The following is a 20,726-nucleotide window of genomic DNA, read 5'->3' on the forward strand; positions in this document are numbered from 1 at the left end:
AAAACAATCACAAACCCATGCCGGGGTGTCAAGTCTGGTCCTGTTTAGCAACTTCAGCTAAAGAACCCTCTTGGGAAAAGGGGTAATCAGAGTGTTCTCTTCAGCCTTTGTCAAGCTTTTGATGCCTTTTCTCCAGGACGGTAGTTCTGTGTCTTCAAGCACAGGCTGTAGTACAGGCAGGAGGAGCTGTAACCAGCCTAGAAAGGTAACAGTGAAACAACAGCTGCCCTTTCAAACTGACGCGGCCACTTGGGTTCACCAGAAGTGATACCTGGGCTCATGTGTGCATTCCAAGGGCCAGCAGGCGGCAGGGACAGAGATGCTGCTCACCTGCCAAAGCTGTGAGAAGAAGCAGAAACGCCAAAACATCATTTCAGGTCAAGCCCTAATGAACTCTTGCTCTTTCTTCCCCTCACACTGGCAGCAGGCAAATGCAGCCCGGTCTGCCTGGATTTAGGGGACAGCAGCATCTAAAGGAGCTGTGCAGGGATGCACAGATGCTGAAAGAGACTCTACGGCAGATAGACATGCTCCAGCAGGCTCAGCCTCCCACACTGGGGCAGGGAAAGAGCATGAGGAGACCCCCGCTGCCGAGGAAGGAGCGGCAGAGAAAGTGATCCCTAGGGACTCCAAGGGAACCCCCCTGGTGTTACCAGCCTCTAACCCTATCTCACATTCGGGAGTTGTGTTATGTAACAGAGCAACTCTTGATAACTTTGTTGTACCATGTAGCCCAGAGCTTTAGAACACTGGGTGGAAGGAGTGGTATTTCTCCCCAGCTGCCTTCTGGAGACTTTGCTATGCCAACAAAGAATCCCTGAATGCTCATAGCACCTCCTGTCCAGCAAGGGAGGGAGACAAGGAAAAACAACCTCAAGTGGCCACAGACCTCCTCCTGCTTCTGCTGCATTTCACATTTTTCAGCCCCAGAAGTTCATCCATCTCTATTACCCTTTCTATTTGCTTCTACCCTTCCAGGAGATTTTTCTTTATAGCAGATGCTTTTCATGTTTAGAAACCACAGCATCCTCTGGGGGACAGGGAAACACTCCCACATACAGATGAGGGAATAGGCCCCTGAGAGGAGGCAGCTGCTTGAACAAGATCTAAAGCAGAAAGGGAATCCAGAGCATTTGTCTCTAGTTTTGTCTCTCTATTGAGCAGAACAGCACTAGATGATCTTCACTCACGTACAGTCATTTCTTACAACCTTATTGGCTCTAGCAGCCTCATAAAAGCAGTTCATCTGCAACATGTGTCCTGCTGCCCTTGCTACAGGGACAAGGTGTCTGTGGCTTCAAAGCTCTGATCAGCCTAGGCTCTTCTTTCCTGTCTATGCATTGTGCTGGGCTTCCTGCATGGTTTAAAGAAACCAGAGAGTTTGGGAAACTAGTTCTGGATGTACTGATACCAAACAGGTGCTGTGCTATAGTATGTGATAAATCAATGTGTGTGGCATTGAGCAGAAGCCAGGCAGAATCAGGGAGAGCTGAAAAGCTTCTAATTACATCTGAACTGCCTGTTCAAGGGATTCTGTGATTCAGTGGAAGCCTGGGAACCAGAGGAGAGGCCTGAAACTACAGAAACCAAATAATGAAACATCTCTTTTTCAGACAACTTGCAGGAGAGGGAAAGATGATGCAGGAGTTGGGATCCAGAGACTAAAGGGCACCTGCTCTGCCCCAGTGTTATCATCACTGCAGCTGCAGGATGTCTGGGGGTCCTTTGAGGCAGGTGAGGCTTGGGGGCACAGAGCTATACCATATAGCTATACCATAAAGCATTCATGCCAACAGCAGAGAAGGCAAAGAGACACAGGAGATGATGGGTTTTTCCTTGTAAGCCTGAGGAATTCACAGGAATTCCCATTTTCCCCAGCTTCCCTACAGTATCAGTGTTTAGACATCACCCTGCCTTAGAGGATCTTCAAAAATCTCCCTTTATAGTGAGCAGAGAAACTGGTATTTCTCTGTAAGTGGCCACGATCCCCCTTGGCAGTGCAGCTGTTACTGCAATTTTACTTTGGGGAAGTTAAACACCAGTCTCATCTCTAAAAGCATCCTCACTCACTTTACAAAGTGCCTCAGGAAGGGTAAAAAGAGGGGCTTTAACACAAGCACACACCCTCCTCAGCTGTGCTGTTAAATGCCAGGTTGCAGTCCAGAGACTTACCTTCTCCACTCAGAAAGGGAATTCTTTGGCTGATACTTCTATAGAGAGATCAATAAACTCACAAGTAAGGACTGTTTCTGTTATTGGCTCTGCGGTTGTGCTTTCCCCAATGGTGGCTTCACACAGCACGTAATCCTGCACCTCCTGCCTGCAAGAGACACTTGTCACCAGTGGCTGCTGGCATCCAGCAAATTGGCTCACCACCCACCACGGGCCCTATTCCTGCCCCAGAGTTATGGTCACTGCCCCCTTTTCTTCCAGCTTATTTATTCTGCACTCAATTGTCTCTAACACTGCACCCCAACAGCCACAAAAGGCACTTGGGAGACCCTCCCTCCCTTCTCACACAGCTTTTGTCTTACTCTGTGCATACCCCAGATAAACCACTTGGCACTTGTTTAATTCACTTTCTTCTTGGGCTCCTAGTCTAAGTGTAACTTATTTCTCTGTCTTTCCTTGCTGACTCAGCATGCAACACTGTTTGCCCAAAAGAGCAGTATTTCCTTCCACCCCTATTTTGGGATCAGCACTGGGTTTTGGTAGATGTGAAATCACGATAAAGCCGTAGCTGGCCTGATGGTGGCCAGCAAGGAAAGCAACTGGTGCTGCCATGGAAACGTGTGGCCTTAAGCCAGTTTCTTGAAGGCCCCTGCTCATTCCCTCAGGCAAATGTCAAGGGACTGTGGAACAAGCCCAGGGGAGGGGATCTGATGGTTCCCCAGGCTCAGCCCTTGGTGGGGACCTCACCTGCCGAACGCTGGAGAAGCCTTGCACCACCATGTGAGCTGACTCGTCTGGCTGCAGCTCCATTGACCGTGGCTGCAGCTGAAACAGGGGCTCTGGGAATCCTCTTCGTCCTTGGAGCTACTGACAGATGTGAGGCTCTGGCCCTCCTCCTCAGGTGGTCTGTAACATTCCATGGTCCAGTAGAGCCAATGGAAACGGTAGCCCCCGTTTGTGAATTTGAACCAACAAAAGCAGGGAATGAGGCTAGAAGAGAAGACAAGATGGAAAACAGTATGGGAGTAGCTATATTTCCCTGGTCATCAGATTGCTCCCAATGAACAATTTGAGGTGTTAATAGCTTGGAGACTGTCTTCATTTCCAGGTCTTAATGTGGACCAGAAACAGTGTCTGATAATCTGCCCTTCTGATGTCATCATTGCAAAGAAAAATATGTTTATAACGGCAATGTAGCATTTTCCAGGAGATGCTGACAGGACCTGGTGTTTTCCTCCAAAATGTTTGTTCTGGGGTGATTCATCCTGTTACTGTATTTTGCATTAATCTGCGCCCAAAACTATTACTCAATCTTTGAGATCCTGCACTTGGGGACCCTGTAGGGGGGGTACGACCGCCATCCTGAAGTCTGCAGCAACAAAACCCTCATTGACGAGGTGAAAGGTTTGTGTACTACAACGTAGCGCTGGGATCATGACAAATTCTATCAGTCTTGGACTTGGGTAGATATCCGCCCGCGTTCCAGTGCTCCGTAACACCTGTCTCTGTTCCAGAAAGTAGGCAAGAAAGATTTGAAAAAAAAACCAAACCAAACCACAACAGGGAAAGCTAAAAAGCTTAAACAGCTCAATCCTGCTCAAGTTATTTCTTTAGGGACAACTACCACTCTCCAGCTGAAATACTGGGCTTTTGGGGGAAAAAAAAAAGACACATTCACCTTTAGCGGGGGGGGGGGGGTGGTTCCGAGCGCAGGGGAGCCGGCCAAAGTCACGATACGAACACCAATACTATTTGAGCATCGTGCTTCCTTTATTGTTTACTTACACTCACTTATATCTACAAAGCTTCACGCACTATTTCCACAGGACAGCCTCTAAGCAGCAGGGGAGCCGACCAGCATGTAACTTTTCCCAAGGCTGTTCAAGGCTGCCTGCTGCCAGGTGTCTTTCTGGCCTATCTGCAGCCTGAGGCCCCTTCAGGGGTGCTTCTGCAGCAGTCCTGGGTTGCCCCAACTCTCCTGGGCTATCATACGCCCCTGTTCCACAAGGAATCCCTATACATTCACCTCCAAATTAAAAAGGATTAAGGTAAGAGAAAGCTTCAAACTACAAATTATTGGCCCAAAGGTAAAAGCTTTTCAAGAAATCTGTAATTAAGACCAGGCTGACAGTTAAACAACTGGTTATTCTAGTGGGGAGAAACCCTCCTCTTTAAGGTAAGGAGCGTGATAGTTAAAAGCAACTGTTTTGTCAAACTTCAGGCTCCCTGCCACAGCCTGCACTGCCTGGCCCTCCTGTTGACTGACTTACATGCAGTGCCACACTGGCCTGTGGGATATGCCCAGCCCTTGCCCTGGAGGGATCTCTGCTGAGACAAGAGATTTTGCAATTGCCCAGCAGGACTCCCTGAAAAGGCAGCCACTTCTTGGTCATGGCGAGGAAAAGTGGACCCACAATCCTTTGGGAGACACTATGCAGATCTTTCTGTAACCCATTGGTCTGTCCCAGACCCTCTGTAACCCATTGGTCCCCTGCTGATCCCCTGTATCCCTATAAAAGGAAGCCCCCTGGCTCTGTGGGGGAGAGAGCTCGTCCCTGGCTTTCCCCTTCGCCAGAGGGAACCAACAATAAAGCTACCTCTGTGCGGAACCAGCCACACGGGCCTTCTCGTCTCTCTCTGGTTTGGTTTGGCCTGGAGGCTGCCCTGCAGAGCTGAGCTGAAGTCACGAGCTGACAATCACTAAAGAGCTGACAGCCCCTGCAAGGGCCCTCCTGCCAGCAGCTGAGGGAAGACACTGGGCCTCGGGACGGCGATCCCTTTCGGGACCATCTCTCCGGACCAGTCACCTCTTCCTGGGTCAGAGCCACGGACCCCACCACCAGCTGTAATACTGGCCCAGTGTGATGGTGCCATCCAGGGGATTTGGCATCATCATTTCCGTATGTCTTAATATGTTTGGATCCTTGCAACTACTTTCCAAATGCCAGCTTTCCTTTCTTTTACAGAAAGCTCAAGGTTTCCAGAAATCTTCTGACATTCTCTTTTGTGCTCAGAGAGATGACATGACATTTTTAAACAGATGTTTCCAAAGTTAATGGCATTTTAAAGATTAATTAACTAAAATTATCCTTGATTCCAGCTTAGATGAACTATATGCTGTGTCAGACACTGAGATTACCACCTATAAGGCATGAGCTGTGTATGCCACCAATCCCTTCTGTCCTTCTCCATACCAGCCTGTGCCTGTTTTCTCTGGAAGAATCCCTGTACGCTTTGCACCCTGCCAGGATGAGTTGCACAAAGGCACACGTCTCCCCTTGCACTCACCAGCAAGTTTCCTTCATCCCCGAACACGCCAATAAGGACACTGGTGTCATACTTGCCCAATTTTTGGGCTTCGATTGTAACTGGAATCTCTGCTATGCTGAAAGGCTGGACAATCCCACAGGGCTCGGAGCTGGAGTAGAACACAGGAGTATCTTCCTTGCGTTTCTAGAAGGGACAGAATCAAATGCAACTTCAGAGGGACCTCTGAAGAAACTTTAAAGTCCTTAACATCCACCACAATGGCAACTCACACACACTTCTAAAAATCCCCAGGAAAAAGGTGAAAGGCACAAACAAGATGCAAGAATTGTAGGTTTAGCATTCTCAGGGGGTCCTGCAAGGAGGCTGCCAGCACAGGCGTTGGTGTCTGTGAATGCAGCAGCTTTTCACAACCCTCTAAGATCTCCCACATCCCGAAGACTAGAACATGAACTGCTTCCTCAGGAGGTTAAACTGCACCCTAAAGTTTACATTCAGGTAGGATCTTGTTCTCAGCAGATCTTTAAGACTGAATAGAAACCAGCAAACCAAACCCTTTTTTTCCCCCAATAATCTCCTCAATAATATTGGAGAGGAGGAGGTGGATGCGATGCCAAACCTGGGCAATAAGCCCGTAGCAGCCAGGAATGTGGCTGTTATTCACAATGAGGAACTTCCTCTCGTATGGCTCCTTCAGATGGCACTCATCGTAGCACAGGATGTAGGGGCACGCTGTCAGCTTAGGAACGATGCATCTGGGGAAAGAGATGACCCCAAGGGAATCAGAGATACTGAGAATGGAGAACGTTTACCCCTGAAGGTTGTGAAATGGAGCGTAACACATTTGTCTCTGTCAAATCAACATTTAACAGCCCTACAGTGATAAATTGCCTTCAAAGTCTTCCCACTCAAACATGTCTTGTCAAGGAAGGGCAAACCCTGAAAGGCAGCACCCAGAGGCTGCCAAGTGCCCCAGGCAGAGCACTTGTCCCACAGCTGCCTCAGCCCCTCCTTTACCCAAGAAGGCTTGAAAGGACTCCTGTAACAGTCCCAGTGATCCATGAGCTCTGGGGGAGCCTTGCCAACAAGGACCAGTGCTCACCAAGGCTCAAAGAACACAAGACTACAGTGTCTCAGTAAAAAGAACTCCCTTCTCTCCCATGGCGCTGTTGCCCTGGCCTGAGAAGTCAGCTGGCTTGCCCCAGCCTTGGAGGGCACAAGCCACCACCTGCCCTACAGAGTGGGTGATCACCCTCTCCCACCTCCTACAGCTCCCTTGGTCCTTCACCCCACGGCTCTCTACACTGACTGTCCCCATTTGCACTTGCTTGACAAAACTGCTGCCCAGGCACTGACCAGACGGCTCTGCCTGGGAGAGGGAGCTGCATCCCTCTTGTCATTAAACTGATGTCCACAGCAGCATAGCAGGATGGAATTTGGCTGCAGCAAGAACAACTTCTGGGTTAAGCCTGAGAACAGTAAAGCTCAAAATGGGAAGCAGAGGGAAGGAGAAAAACTAGAGCTGACCTGCCACATTAAGGGCTGTTTTCCCTTCATAAGATCTTGCCCTCAACCACCCTCGCTGTGAGCCACTTCCCCACTGGCAAGTGCCCTCATTAACAGAACCAGACCCTGACTCTCGGCAAGCTGCTCCCCAAACCAATGCTGCAGGGTGCTCACAACCCAGCACAACTCCACCTCTTGCAGGAAAAAGGAGAAGAGGCCCTCGGGAAATTTGTTCCACCTCAAGCACCAAAAACCAGGCCAATAAATTATACCATTCCTGTTCCTTTTAGAAAAAGGCCCAGGGTCATGCTGGGGTGGAAGCAGGGGTGCTTTTCACCACAGGCTGCTTTCCAAGTACTGCTGTTCTCATGTCCAGCTGGACAGAACACAAGGTCATTAAGCAACACTTCTCCTTGGGAGCTGCAGCCAGCGAAGCCTGTGCATGGCAGTGTGCTGGGTGTTCCGGTTTGGCCAAATTTAGAAATATATCCTCTGAGAGAAGGCACAATCACCCCTCCCCCACCAGGGTCGGGAAAAAATAAATTTTCCTCGAAGGAAAGTGAAGGAGATAAAACTATTTATTTAACAAACACACGGGAAAGGAAAATAATGCTAAATAATAAAATCTTTTGCTGTGGAGGAAAAACCTGGGAAAGTGTTAGAGTCCTGCCTTTGGTCTCCTCGGAGCTGCGGCTTGGCCCAGGGCCAGGCCCTCTGTGCCCGGTGGAAAGTCCTCCCGATGTGCTCTGATGTTAAAGCAATCAAGCAGTCCAGTAGAAAAGGGAGAAAATCCGAAATTCCAGGGAAGGAAAAATTCAACTTCGGTCTCTCTCCGGAGAACAAAGCAGCTGAACAACTCGCCAAAAAAAAACTGCCTTGGGCGCAGCAAGCCGGGTGCTTCCTCCCTTCCCTGCTGCAGCTGGGAAACAAATTGCTATCTGTGTGTGACCTTGAACAAGCTGCAAACTGCTTTGAAAAAGTTTTGCTCAGTTTTTTTCCTTCCCTCTCTCAGGCTCAGTTTAGAGGCATAGAAAGGCACAGGAATTTATTTCGGGGCATAGGCAGCGATATGGGATACACATCATAAGGTCACCCCAAGGCACTGGGGGAGACCAGGGAAATGCTGATACCTGCCCATGACGTTCAGTGCCAACACTCCCTCACCAACACCCTCCATGACCACCAGGATACACTGGTAGTATTCCATCACAGTGTTGGAACACAGGGTCACCTGGTGGAAGAGAAGAGCAGTAAATTCCTCCTTGCAAAAGCTCATTGCCCATGTGTGGTGTCCTCCAGTTCTTGTTTCATGGCATGGAAGGGGAGGATTTTGCCTTAATTCTTCTGCTGGTCCATGTGTAGAGCACAGTCTCTGGGAGTAACACAAGCCTTCTGGCAATACCGGATTTGTTAAACACACCCTTCTATCAGGGCATAGGTCAGCTAAATTGAAACATTAGAGTAAAGCTCTGTGCACCACTGTATTCAAATTAAGGGGCCAATTTTTCATCTGACTGCAATGACATAAACGCAGAGGAAGTCTGCTGACTTGAACAGAACTAGTCCAGCTTTACAGCAAGAAATTGAAGGCAAAGTGTGGCCCAGCAGGTGCTGGGCAGTTCATGGCTGCAGTTTTTTCTGTCTCCCCTGGAGATCCTTGCAGTGAACACAACTCATCTGCTCATCTGCTCCAGGAGAGGAGAAATGAGACCAGGAAGAAAAGCAAACTGCTTTATACAGTAACATCTCTCTAATAGCCACCTCCTGTCCTCATCCTTCCTCTACCCACTTTCAATCAAAGAAATCTCTCTCAAAAGTACAAGAACGGCTTCTGTACTGATCATCTGGTACACGGTTTCAGCTTGTGATTTTGGAGACAAAACAGCTCCTTCAGGAGCATCCCCAGTAACCCAGCTAACAGAGGCCTCACATCGGTGCAGGTCTATTAATGCCGTAAAATATTACTGTGTCCTGCAGCCGTAGGGAGGAGGAGAGAAAATCCAGCAGGCAGGAATTGTGCAGCAAGATTGATTTCTTTAATTATTTTACAAACCCTTTTATAGACTTTTTTCTTCATAGTCTAATTGGACAAGAGATCAGCCACCCCTTGGTGGAGGATGATTGGCTAGAATCCTAAAACATCCATTGTCAAAATATTTTTCTACTATAGTATAAACAAGGCTTCTCAAAGTTGCAGGTGTTTCATTGTTTATAGAACTCTGCTACTATCTTCTGTGAGAGAGAAAAGTCTCTCACAGACTTAGAAAATAGCAAGAAAATTCTTGCTAGCAGCATTTTTGTATCCACACAGGTCTCTCACGCACACGATGCTCAAAGCTGGCAGAGCTAAAGCACTCCCACACTCCAGTGAAGTTTCAGCCCCACCAGCTGGACTCTTCCCATACCTCAGTATCCTGGTGTCCCTGGGGGAGGATGGTCCCTTGGCTGGGAGTCATTGTAAACTCCTTTGGCTCCACATAAAAATGAATTCCCTTCCTCCAGGATGGGTCAGTATTGTTGTGCATTTGGTCATAGCAGGTAACAACAGGCCCTGAACCATCGTCCGGAATGCAGAGCTTGAATGTCAGGGACGCCGAAGAGGTGTTAGTGAGGCAAAAGTTTTTGGTGTAGGGAAGGCCTACGAAAAGGACACAAATATCCATTCAGGCACCAATTACATCGTGACTCCTGGTGTGAATATCTTGGTAGGATGAAAGTGTGCTTGGAGTTTTGTAGAGAAATGGCTGAGTGAACAGGGACATGTATACGTGCACAATCCAAGCTATATTAGTGAACTGTTCTTGACTAGGGAAAAAAGAGAGGGGCAATGCTGATGTGGCAAGCCAACAGGATGTTGGGGAGGGCGATGCTGACCATAGAAAGAGAAAGACTTACGTTAGTTAGTCGCGTGCATATTAATCTCTAACCAATCGCTTGCTATTAAAGGCCGCGTGAACAGTAGCTGTAATCCAATAGTATGGAGCTTGCTTATGCATGCTTGGAGAATTAGGGTATAACTATGGGACTGACAATAGAATAAACGGAGTTCCATCATATCTCTATGAGAAGCGTGGTTCATCCTGGCAGATCTCTGGCTATTTCTGGCGTCCGACCAGGGACCGTTCCTCAGAGGAAGATATGCTCGCTGATCACTGAAAGAAGGGTGACGATGACGAGCGACAGAGACGCTGCAGGCAGAGAGTGTCAACCGCGAATCAAAGGACGTCGGTCAGGCCAGTAAGAAGGGTCGCTACCTTCCCTCCATGATACCCTGCTAGCATGGATTTAGAGTTTGCAGCAGCACAGGAATTACTCCTCAGTATCCTCACTAAGCGAGGGGAGGAGGTCAAGGAAAAGGATCTAAATAAGCTCGTTTTATGGGCGCGGGAGTATTACCGCCGGCCTGGTTCCTACGGTATATCACCGTGTCCTGCAGCCATAGGGAGGAGGAGAAGATCCAGCAGGCAGGAATTGTGCAGCAGGATTGATTTCTTTAATTATTTTACAAACTCTTTTATAGACTTTTTTCTTCATAGTCTAATTGGACAAGAGACCAGCCACCCCTTGGGGGTGATTGGCTAAAATCCTAAAACATCCATTGTCAAAATATTTTTCTACTGTACCATAAACAAGACTTTTCAAGGTTGCAGGTGGCTTGGTTGTTTACATTCCCTGCTACCTCTTCTGTGAGAGAGAAAAGTCTCTCATGGACTTAGAAAATAGAAAGAAAATCCTCGCTAACAGCATTTTTGTACCTACACGGGAGCATGGACATTTGCGAGTCCCCCCCTCCTCTTCGATGCAGCCAAGTGGAGGGAAGTAGGGGATCACCTGTGAGACTGTACAATCCAGGGAAAAGGGAAAGAAATGACAAACTTAGGGCCCACCTGGAGAACTGTTATAAATGCCTTGAAAAATATGCAAGCCGAGTCAAAAGTAGCTGCAGCTGCGGTGGAGGCAATTGCAACACCGGCTGGGGTTGTCACTCCTGCCCGAGCTATGCAGCGCAGGGGGCTGAGTGGACTGTTTAAAAGCCCAAGCGCGATAAAAGGGCAGAAAGCAGAGAAGCACTTTGAGACTGTCAGTGAGCTCCTGCGGGAGCAGGAGAAAGAGCTCTTGCAATCAGAGCCAAAAGAGGAAGTTACCGCCACCGCGCCTCAGAGCAAACTGAAGGCAAACGCGGAAGTTACAGTCAACCAGTCAATGGGCAGAGCAACGGGCGGTCCTTCTTGTCAAGCGCGCCTCTACCCTGCTTGCCCACCCCCTCCACCTCCGCTGCCAGCAGAGATTCATCCCGGACCACAGACTGCTTCTCTGCCACAGACTGTTTTTCGGCCAGAGCCACAGACTGTTCCTCTGCCAGATGATGACATACCAATGACAGAGGCGACAAATGAGCTACCTGCTCATCCCCCAGGATCTTGTGAGAACCCACAAGCATTGGAAAGATGGGCTCATCAAGTAGAAGAGGCAATGCATCAAATGAAACCACACTTTGATTGTGCTCTGTCTTCTATGGAAGAAAAGCTCCATCGGAAGCACGAGCCACAACAGGGTCCCACTGTGTCCCGAAAGGGTGTGGCCCAGACAGCCCTGCAACTACAGGAATGGGCTCAAGTAGAGCCCTCCACTCCACCTCCCGACTTTGATAACACACCACCTCCACCCTGTGTCACAGGCGCTTCCACTACTTCTCAATTGGGACAGAGGTGGTCTGGAATTATAAAAGGTGCTATCCTGGAGGGAGACTGGGAAGCGGCAGAGCAAATTGCCTGCCCCATCATATTCCAGAATGGTGAATGACGATATGAGCAGCATTGCTGGAAAATTTTACAACAAGCCAAGAAGTCTGTAACAGATCATGGAATAAAATCTGAGGCCACCCGCATGGCCTTGGATTGGATTTTTACAGCAGATACCAACTCTCCTATAGACAGCACTAACCTGGCAAGGTTTCTGTTGACACCTTCCCAGTTCCTTCACTGGGAGCGAGAGTGGAAAAGACTAGCACAGATGGAGGCCAATCGTCCGCAACAGCAGAATGAACCTCTATACGGTATTAACCCAGACATGTTGACCGGGTCTGGAGTATATGGACATTTACAAGTGCCGCTTCAATACCCGTTGCTCGTACATCATCTGTCAGCATAGCTTGCCCGCCAAGCCTTCAACGCAGTACCTGATTCCCGGCCTCAACCCAGCTTCGCCACCATCCAACAAGGCCATTCTGAAGGATACTCGCATTTCATCGATAGGCTTTGGCAAGCTCTGGCCAGCCAATCAGACATGACAGAGGACGCAAAGCAGAGTATGTTTAAGTTGTTGGTCTTTGAAGGAGCAAATCCAAATACGAAACGTGTCCTCACCACCCTTCCAAGGGGTGCGGAAGTAAGTGATATGCTCAAGCTAGCCAGTCGAGCAGTGCAACAACAACAAGGACAAGTTATGGCCAGTATGGTAGCAGAGGCCATAAAACCTGCTACGAAGCTCCTGGCCACTGCAGTTACAAAGATGGGCATTAAATCACAAGGAGAAGAGTCAGGAATTTGCTTTCACTGTGGCCAAAAAGGACATTTTCATCGCATTTGCAAGGTGGCTGTATGGTGTGACCAATGCCAAAAGGATACCCATTCTACAACCGTATGCAAGAGGTCAAAAAACAGGAAATCCAGTGTGAGGCCTTACCACACTCCGACACAAGTAGTCGGTCAGGCATCAGTGTTCAAGACCTTCCCCCCCCCACCACCAGGGGAAGCCTGGGAGTCGATTTGGCAGCAGCAGTGAATATCACCTTAAAGGACAGCACTGTCCACAAAATTCCCACAGGTGTTTTTGGCCCTGTGGTAGAAGTGGACAGTTCATTTGGAGCATTGCTATCAGGGAGATCATCAACAGGACTTGCTGTACTAATAGTCTTACCAGGAGTCATTGATGCTGATTACACTGGAGAAATTATGATTTGCGCTTATACCTTGTTTCCCCCTCTTACCGTTAAAGCGGGACAACGGATTGTTGTCCGTTAAAGCGGACAACAAGCTCATGTTTATAGACAAGCCCGCAGGAGAAGAAATTCATACTCGTCCTTATCGCAAAGACCGTGGCTTTGGGTCCACCGGGGAAACAGTCATCAATTTTGTACAGCAAATGAAACTTTGGACCATGGTCACTATTACCATGTTAAATGACACCAAGGCACATCAAATTACTGCAATGATGGATACAGGCACTGATGTTACAAACATCAGCAGAGACAAGTGGTCTCGATGGTGGTCTCTGTGCCCTGCAATTGATGCAGTACAAGGTGTAGGGGGAGAAACCACCCCCATGCGCAGTTTGCAAGCAATAAAATAAAGTTGCCAGAAGGGCAAGAAATTACTCTTTGCCCATATGTCATGACCCTTCCAGGGGGCTTGGGAGGTCTCATTGGACGAGACATCCTCAGCCAGATAGGGGCCACATTAAATGTGCCAACACCTTTTTAGGTGCAGCCACTGCAGAACAGCCATCTACCCCAAGAATTCCATGGAAAACTGATAAATTTGTATGGGTAGAGCAGTGGCCGTTAAATGAAGAGTGGCTCCAGATTGCTAAGCACCTGATACATGAACAATTGCAAGCAGGCCACATAAAGCCCTCCATCAGTCCATGGAATACACCCATCTTTGTAATTCCCAAAAAATCCGGAAGGTGGCGCCTTTTGCATGATCTACGAGCAGTAAATGAACAAATGTGGCCTATGGGCGCCCTCCAGCCTGGCATGCCATCTCCTACTATGTTGCCTCGAGACTGGGAAATTTTGGTTTTTGATCTTAAGGACTGGTTTTTCACTATTTCCTTACGATCCGAAGATACTGTGCACTTTGCTTTCACAGTGCCCTCTGTCAATAAAAGCGCCCCAACGGAAAGATATGAATGGATTGTCCTGCCTCAAGGCATGAAAAACTCTCCCACTATGTGTCAGTTATACGTGCATTGGGCATTGGAACCAGTTTGAGAGCACTTTTCTGCCACCATCATCTACCATTATATGGACGATATTCTGTTTTGTCGGCAACAACCCTTTACTGATGAAGATGTTTCTTACATCACTCAGTTGCTACAGAACAGAGATCTTATAGTGGCACCAGAAAAAGTGAAACAATCAAGCCCCTGGAAGTATTTTGGATGGGTGCTTACCTCTAGCTCTGTACACCCTCAAAAAGTTACTCTTGCCACTGATGTCACCAGCCTACACGATGCTCAGACCGTAACTGGTGACTTACAATGGGTCTGCAACATAACAGGGCTCCGGAATGATGAAATAGCTCCACTAATGCCCCTATTACACGGTACCTCTCCTCAATGCCCTGTCCAGCTTAGCGACGACCAGCGCTGCTGTTTGCAGCATCTTGGGAACAAGATAACAGGTGCCTTTGCTGATCACTGCTTCCCAGATGAACCCATAGGGGTGCTTGTATTTAACCAAGAGGCTTCCCCTTTTGCAATGCTCTGTCAGTGGCCGGCCTGGCAAAAGGAAAAGGGGGGAAATGACCCTGTTGATAACACAATCTGTAGTGCCAGGCTGCAGCGACAACAGCAACAAACACAAGCACCCGACAAAGCAACAACAAAGCGACTGAAAACTCCAGATGACAAATTTGCCCTATTGGAATGGGTGTTTACGTCGCACACACCTCCAATGAGCATTTGGGCCAGAACAGCGGCAATTGCCCACTTGATTTGCAAAGCCAGGACTAGGACTCTTAAAATTGGTGCTATGGAACCTGCATTCATAGCTTTACCTCTGAAAGCAGAGTCGAAAGAATGGATGTTACAACACTCTGAACCGCTACAAGTGGCGTTACTGGCCTACCCCGGAGATGTTATTGATCGGTACCCAAAGGATGCACGACTCCAAATGTTAGGAAAACAACTATGGCTTGAGACTGCAAAGGTGTCCAAGCGTCCTGTAGAGGGACGTACGGTATTTACTGATGCAGGCAAACAAAGTAGAAAAGCTGCCTGCATGTGGCTAGAGGGGACCACATGGAAGCATCACCTGGTGTATGGAACTGATCAGGACTCTTTACAGACACTTGAATTAGCTGCAGTAGCGTGGGCACTAATACAGTGGAGAACAGAACCATTGAATGTGGTATCCAATTCATTATACGTGGTGGATGTAGTGATGAGAATCAAGGATGCTTTGATTAAACCACCCAGCAACCCACAACTTGGACAGTTGTTCTTTGAAGTGTGGCAAGTATGATCGGACTGAGCCATGCAGTATACTGCACATCAGAAGTCACCTCTCTGACTGAGGATTAGGCGAAGGCAATACCTGAGCCAATGCCTTGGTTAGCCCACTATTGAAGGCACCTCAGGACTCTTTTGCAGCAGCCCATAACAGTCATGCTATGTTCCACCAATCCACAAAGGCCTTGCAAAGACAGTTCCGCGTTACCAACACTGATGCACACAGGATTGTGAGGGCCTGCCCACAGTGCAGCCAGCACGGCTCAAGTTTAGGCCTCGGAGTGAACCCAAGAGGGCTGCAGGCGTGCGAACTGTGGCAGATGGATGTCAAACGTGCCTGAATTCGGGCGTTTAAAATACATGCATGTCACTGTAGATCCCTTTTCTAAAATGATAATGGGCTACTGCACAGGCAGGAGAGAAGGCAATCCATGTGATTCGCCACCTAACTGCATGTTTTGCCATCATGGGTATACCAGACTCCTTAAAAACTGATCATGGGCCTGCTTACGTGGGGGATCGAGTGCGAAAGTTTTTACAGCTATGGGGTGTTAAAGCATAGTACCGGCATTCCTCATGTGTCTACAGGACAGGCTATTGAAGAACGGGCCCATCGGACAATCAAGGAGTATTTAGCTAAACAGAGGGGTACCGAGCAAACGGATCCTGTAATTAGGCTGCAACAGGTACTGTTCACTCTAAATTTTTTGAGTTTGGCAGGAGATGCCGAACAGCCCCCCCGTAGTCGCACGTATTAGGTTACAAGCCACCCCAGGGGTACAAATTTGTTATAAAGACCCATGGATGGGACAATGGGGGGGGGCAGCTCCATTGTTATTTAACGATCGAGGTTATAGCTGTGTTTCTACAGATACCGGACCAATATGGGTTCCTAGCAGATGGACCAAGCCTGCTCCCAGTCCCGCTGTCGACAAAAGCGGCTCCAGCGAGTGCATGAGCAACTGAGCCAGGACGTGGCATGTACAGCAGATGTTCCCAACCTTTGGGAAGTGAACCTTTGCTTGGTGGCCGACGACCTCACATTTGTACGACCACTCGGAGTCTGGGAACAGTCAGCAAGTGTGCATGCTAATCGCTGCAAAAATTGTTTATGCTGTTATAATAGCTTGTGCTTGCGCTTGTGCTGTGGGGGCTGTGGGGAAGAGCTTACTAGGGGAACTTGGAATGTAGATGAGCGAGGTAGTTTATGCGGAGAATGTTATCAAGTGCCTGAGACAAGAAGTTTTAGGCAGTGTGCGTCTATTGTGTTTGGAATTCCACCACAACAGATAAGAGTTAGCTCATTCAGGGATCCACATGAGTTTGTATGAAGCTTGGAAGTGTGGGCAGGGAAGGAAGCCATCAGACGTCTGTAAGTGAGTAAAAAGACCACTGTAACCCAGGCATGGTGCCCTACATGGCTCCTCCTCTCAAGTACTTTCACCCTGAGTAAAGCTGTGATAACTTCAGTGTCAGAAAGAGAAAATGTGTGGGTAACATGGGCTCACCAGGCGAACCAGACAGACTTCTGTCTGGCCGTGGCATCGGCAGCAGATCCATTTCGCACGTCTAATTGGCATGCCATGGATCTCACTCGAGGACACATTTCAAAAATGGGTGACAGATATAGGGAAAATCAATGAAGAAGTGGAGCAACAAATGCAAAACAAAAGAAACTGGGGTGAGTGCTTAGGCTGTTGGTCTAGTTATTGGCACTCCTTGCAGCAAACCCGTATTATTGCCAATTTAACAAAAAATGCAAACTTGCCTCTTCAAGAGCTACAGCTTTATGGGTCCCTTCTTCCCAGTACTCTTGTTAACGTAACACCATGGACCAACTGTTCCAATGTGGTGCCTCCAATGCAATATGCCAATGGGTCTGGGGTTTTCTCCTATGGAGATCCTTGGGAGGACTGTGGGAGACAGACGAGTAGAAACTCCTGCAATTAAAGGAGGCTTTGATTTACAACCCTGGAAGAGACTAGGTCTGGCTTAATTGACAGAGATTTGTGGACTTTAAGCAAAAGGATTACAAACTTGTGTTCCTCTCATTATAAGTAAAATTGTACACTGGGTGTTTTGGGGAAGGGTTTTAAAATATAATAGTGTGATTTTATATAGCTTAAGTTAAGAATGTAGATGGTACAAGAGAGACAACTGTGTGTACGTGACATGAGAAGTTATTGGTCAAGACATAGCTGCAATGCAGTGAGGAGTGCCACAGGTGATAGGTCATTAATCTAAAACAAAATGTCGTTTTAAGTATCTATTGGATTAGAAAGTTATAAATTACGATGTAACCCTAAATCTTGTGACTAGTCGCCATTACTCGGAGGTGTTGTAAAATCTCACGCCTCGACTGATGCGTTTGTTATTTTAAACAATAAATTCGTGCAGTTGCATAGTCCCATCCCTTAAAGTTATTTTCCTCCGACAAGTGAAAGCGCGAGAAACGGACAGAGGACTACCAGGCACGACAGGGCATAGGCTCCTTTCCATGGAAACAGAATGTATCAGGACACTCCATCCAGGCTGGAACGTGCCGGCCACATTGGGAGGAGCTGAGTCTATTGACACAACTGGAGGAAAGATTTTACCTCCTGGAGTGTTTTTGATATGCGGAGATAGAGCATGGAATGGGATTCCACATAGTCTGATTGGGGGTCCTTCCTACCTGGGAAAGCTAACTATGTTTGCCCCTTCTATACGAGCACGGAAAAACATTACGGCATCGAAAAGTTGGAAAAGTAGGATGTGGAATAGATACCAGCGTAGTGTTTCCACATTTGATAAAGATTGTAATGATAAGGTAAACATTATGAGTTTGAGTGCGTTTATACCATTGGCTATTTTTAACCCAGGGGGTGCTGTAGCTCATGGCTATAACAATCTGAAAAAGTTGGCCTGTTGGTCAGAAAAGGAATTTAATAGGACTTCCCATATATTAAATGAGCTTTCAACTGATGTAGATAGCATTAGGCATGCTGTACTACAAAATCAAGCTGTGATTGATTTTTTATTGCTAGCTCGCGGCCATGGTTGCAAAGAGTTTGAAGGTATGTGTTGTATGAACCTATCAGACCATTCCCAGAGTATCCATCGACAGCTCTCAGAACTGCAAGATGCTTTTCAGAAGATACAGATCCATACAGACAGCTTCTCTGAGTGGCTGTCCTCACTCAGTCTGACAGGATGGTTAGGAAATCTGGTTCAAGAAGGATTACGTCTGCTAGCTACACTAGTAATTGTGGCAATAATAATTTGCTGTGTTTTGGGGTGCATATGGAAAGCTTTAGAGAAAGTTGTTCATCGAGCTTGGCTTGTGCAAGAAGAAAAAGGGGGAATTGTAGAGAAATGGCTGAGTGAACAGGGACATGTATACGTGCACAATCCAAGCTATATTAGTGAACTGTCCTTGACTAAGGAAAAAAGAGAGGAGCAATGCTGATGTGGCAAGCCAACAGGATGTTGGGGAGGGCGATGCTGACCACAGAGAGAGGAAGACTTATGTTAGTTAGTCGCGTGCATATTAATCTCTAACCAATCGCTTGCTATTAAAGGCCATGTGAACAGTAGCTGTAATCCAATAGTATGGAGCTTGCTTATGCGTGCTTGGGGAATTAGAGTATAACTATGGGACTGACAATAGAATAAAAGGAGTTCCATCATATCTCTATGAGAAGCGTGGTTCATCCTGGCAGATCTCTGGCTATTGAGTTCAGCTTTTTGTTATCTGAACTACAGCTCACCGAGCAGCTGCATGAGGAATTAATCGTCACTTAGTTCCCTTTGACACTGATCCCAGACTGCTGCCTTGAAAATGCCCACTCTTAGCCCTGCTGAACACCACAAGTTTCTCTCTTTCACATGGGGAGAAGCTCCCTCACCTGCTCCAAACCAGCACCAGTTATTTCTCACTGATGAGTGTGCACCCAGACTGAGCACTTACCTCTGAAAATTCAAGCTGTAAAATTCCCTGCTAAGTCTGCCAACACTGCCACTGTTATCAAGATGTATCAGCAATGAGCTGTCATTGAGAAGAAGCTACAGCAAAAGAAAGTGAGGATGGAATCAGGAAACAGAACGTGTTGCAAAGCACCCTAATGCAGTTTCTCTCTGCAGGATCCTTAAGGCATCTCTTGGTTTGGGCCTGAGCACGTGACAGCTCAGGCCCACTCCACTGGAGACAAACCTGAGCCTTTCTTCAAGATTCGCAGTTAGGAACCATATCGCACCTTACCCAACAAATGGGGACATCACACCCATGCTGCTCACTGTGATTGCTGCCTGCAAGGGTTTACCCCACTTCAGCTCTGAGATTTGCTTTCCATACTGGAAAGCCAGAGATACAGCCATGCATGGTGGGGGTGGCCCCCCAGAGCGCAAACACCAGCCACAACCTGCTCTGCAGTGGACATCTGGCTTGGCTGGCCAGCTCTGTGGAGAGGAGACTTCTCCCCGGGCTTCTCACCAAGAGTCATTTGAACACAGGTGGGGGGGAAAAACCAACAGCAGGCACAGCCCAGAGCTCCTCCGTGCCCATCAACAGTGACCATTGCCGGCTCCAGCAGTGACTCCAGCACACAGGCAGAGGGGCACAAAAAGGACAAACACAGATGTCACAACCTCAAACGAGGCTGAGGTCACCACATGCAGACAACAGTTGAAAAGAAGCAAAGACACAACAGCTGCCTTCAGCTGAAGGGACCTTAGGAATGAAATTGGATCAAGCAGGATGAATCTCCTATTACAGAAACATGTTTCTACCTGCTGCCTTTCTTGTTTCATTTATTCAAAAGGCAGCTTAACAAGTGCCTCAGTGCTGATGCAGGGAGGGGAAGAAGCAGCTCAGGAAGGCAATGAATTTTCTTTAAAAAGTTCATGAACTTCATTGTTATGAGTTCAGGCTTCGTAGCAAATTTTTCCCTTGGTCTGGGAAGGGGGATAGAGGTTTTGGAGGATTTTGGCTGTGGGGGTGGGCTTTTGCGTTCGGGGTTTTTCAGGAATTGTGGTGTGATGCCACGAGCGGTTGTGAACTCGGACCTGAGATTTCGCAGGGAGCGGACCTTTCGTTCCTTCCTCTCAGGGATCGGGAAGGTCGGCCACGTGGTGCTGCAGGAGCTTGTGTGCTCGGCCCCGGGACTCCGCTACGCTGCAACTCGGCACTACGATCGAACCTGCCTGCCTTCCCCCCTCCTGCCTGCTGCTGTTCAGCAGTGCCGAGATCGCCTGCTGCCCCTGAGTTTGCAAAAGGAGTGATTTCCCCGCTTCCTTCCCTGCCGATGCCAGCTGGGAGAGGATCACTGCCCTACCAGAATCAACAGCTCCTCCTGCCTGGGATCATAATCACACCCAAAGGAAAACACAGTACTCGGTGGGTTGGAATCTTCTGTTATTGTGTTGTTGTTTGTGCTGTCCTGATCTATTCTAGTAAAGACCTGTTATTCCTTTTCCCAGATGTTTGCCTGGAAGCCCTGTAATTTCAAAGGTACAATAATTTGGAGGGAGGGGGTCATCTTTCCATTCCATGAAGATTCCTGCCTTTC

The sequence above is a fragment of the Aphelocoma coerulescens genome, unplaced genomic scaffold (genome assembly GCF_041296385.1).
Source record: "Aphelocoma coerulescens isolate FSJ_1873_10779 unplaced genomic scaffold, UR_Acoe_1.0 HiC_scaffold_102, whole genome shotgun sequence".
Classification (NCBI taxonomy): Eukaryota; Metazoa; Chordata; class Aves; order Passeriformes; family Corvidae; genus Aphelocoma; species Aphelocoma coerulescens.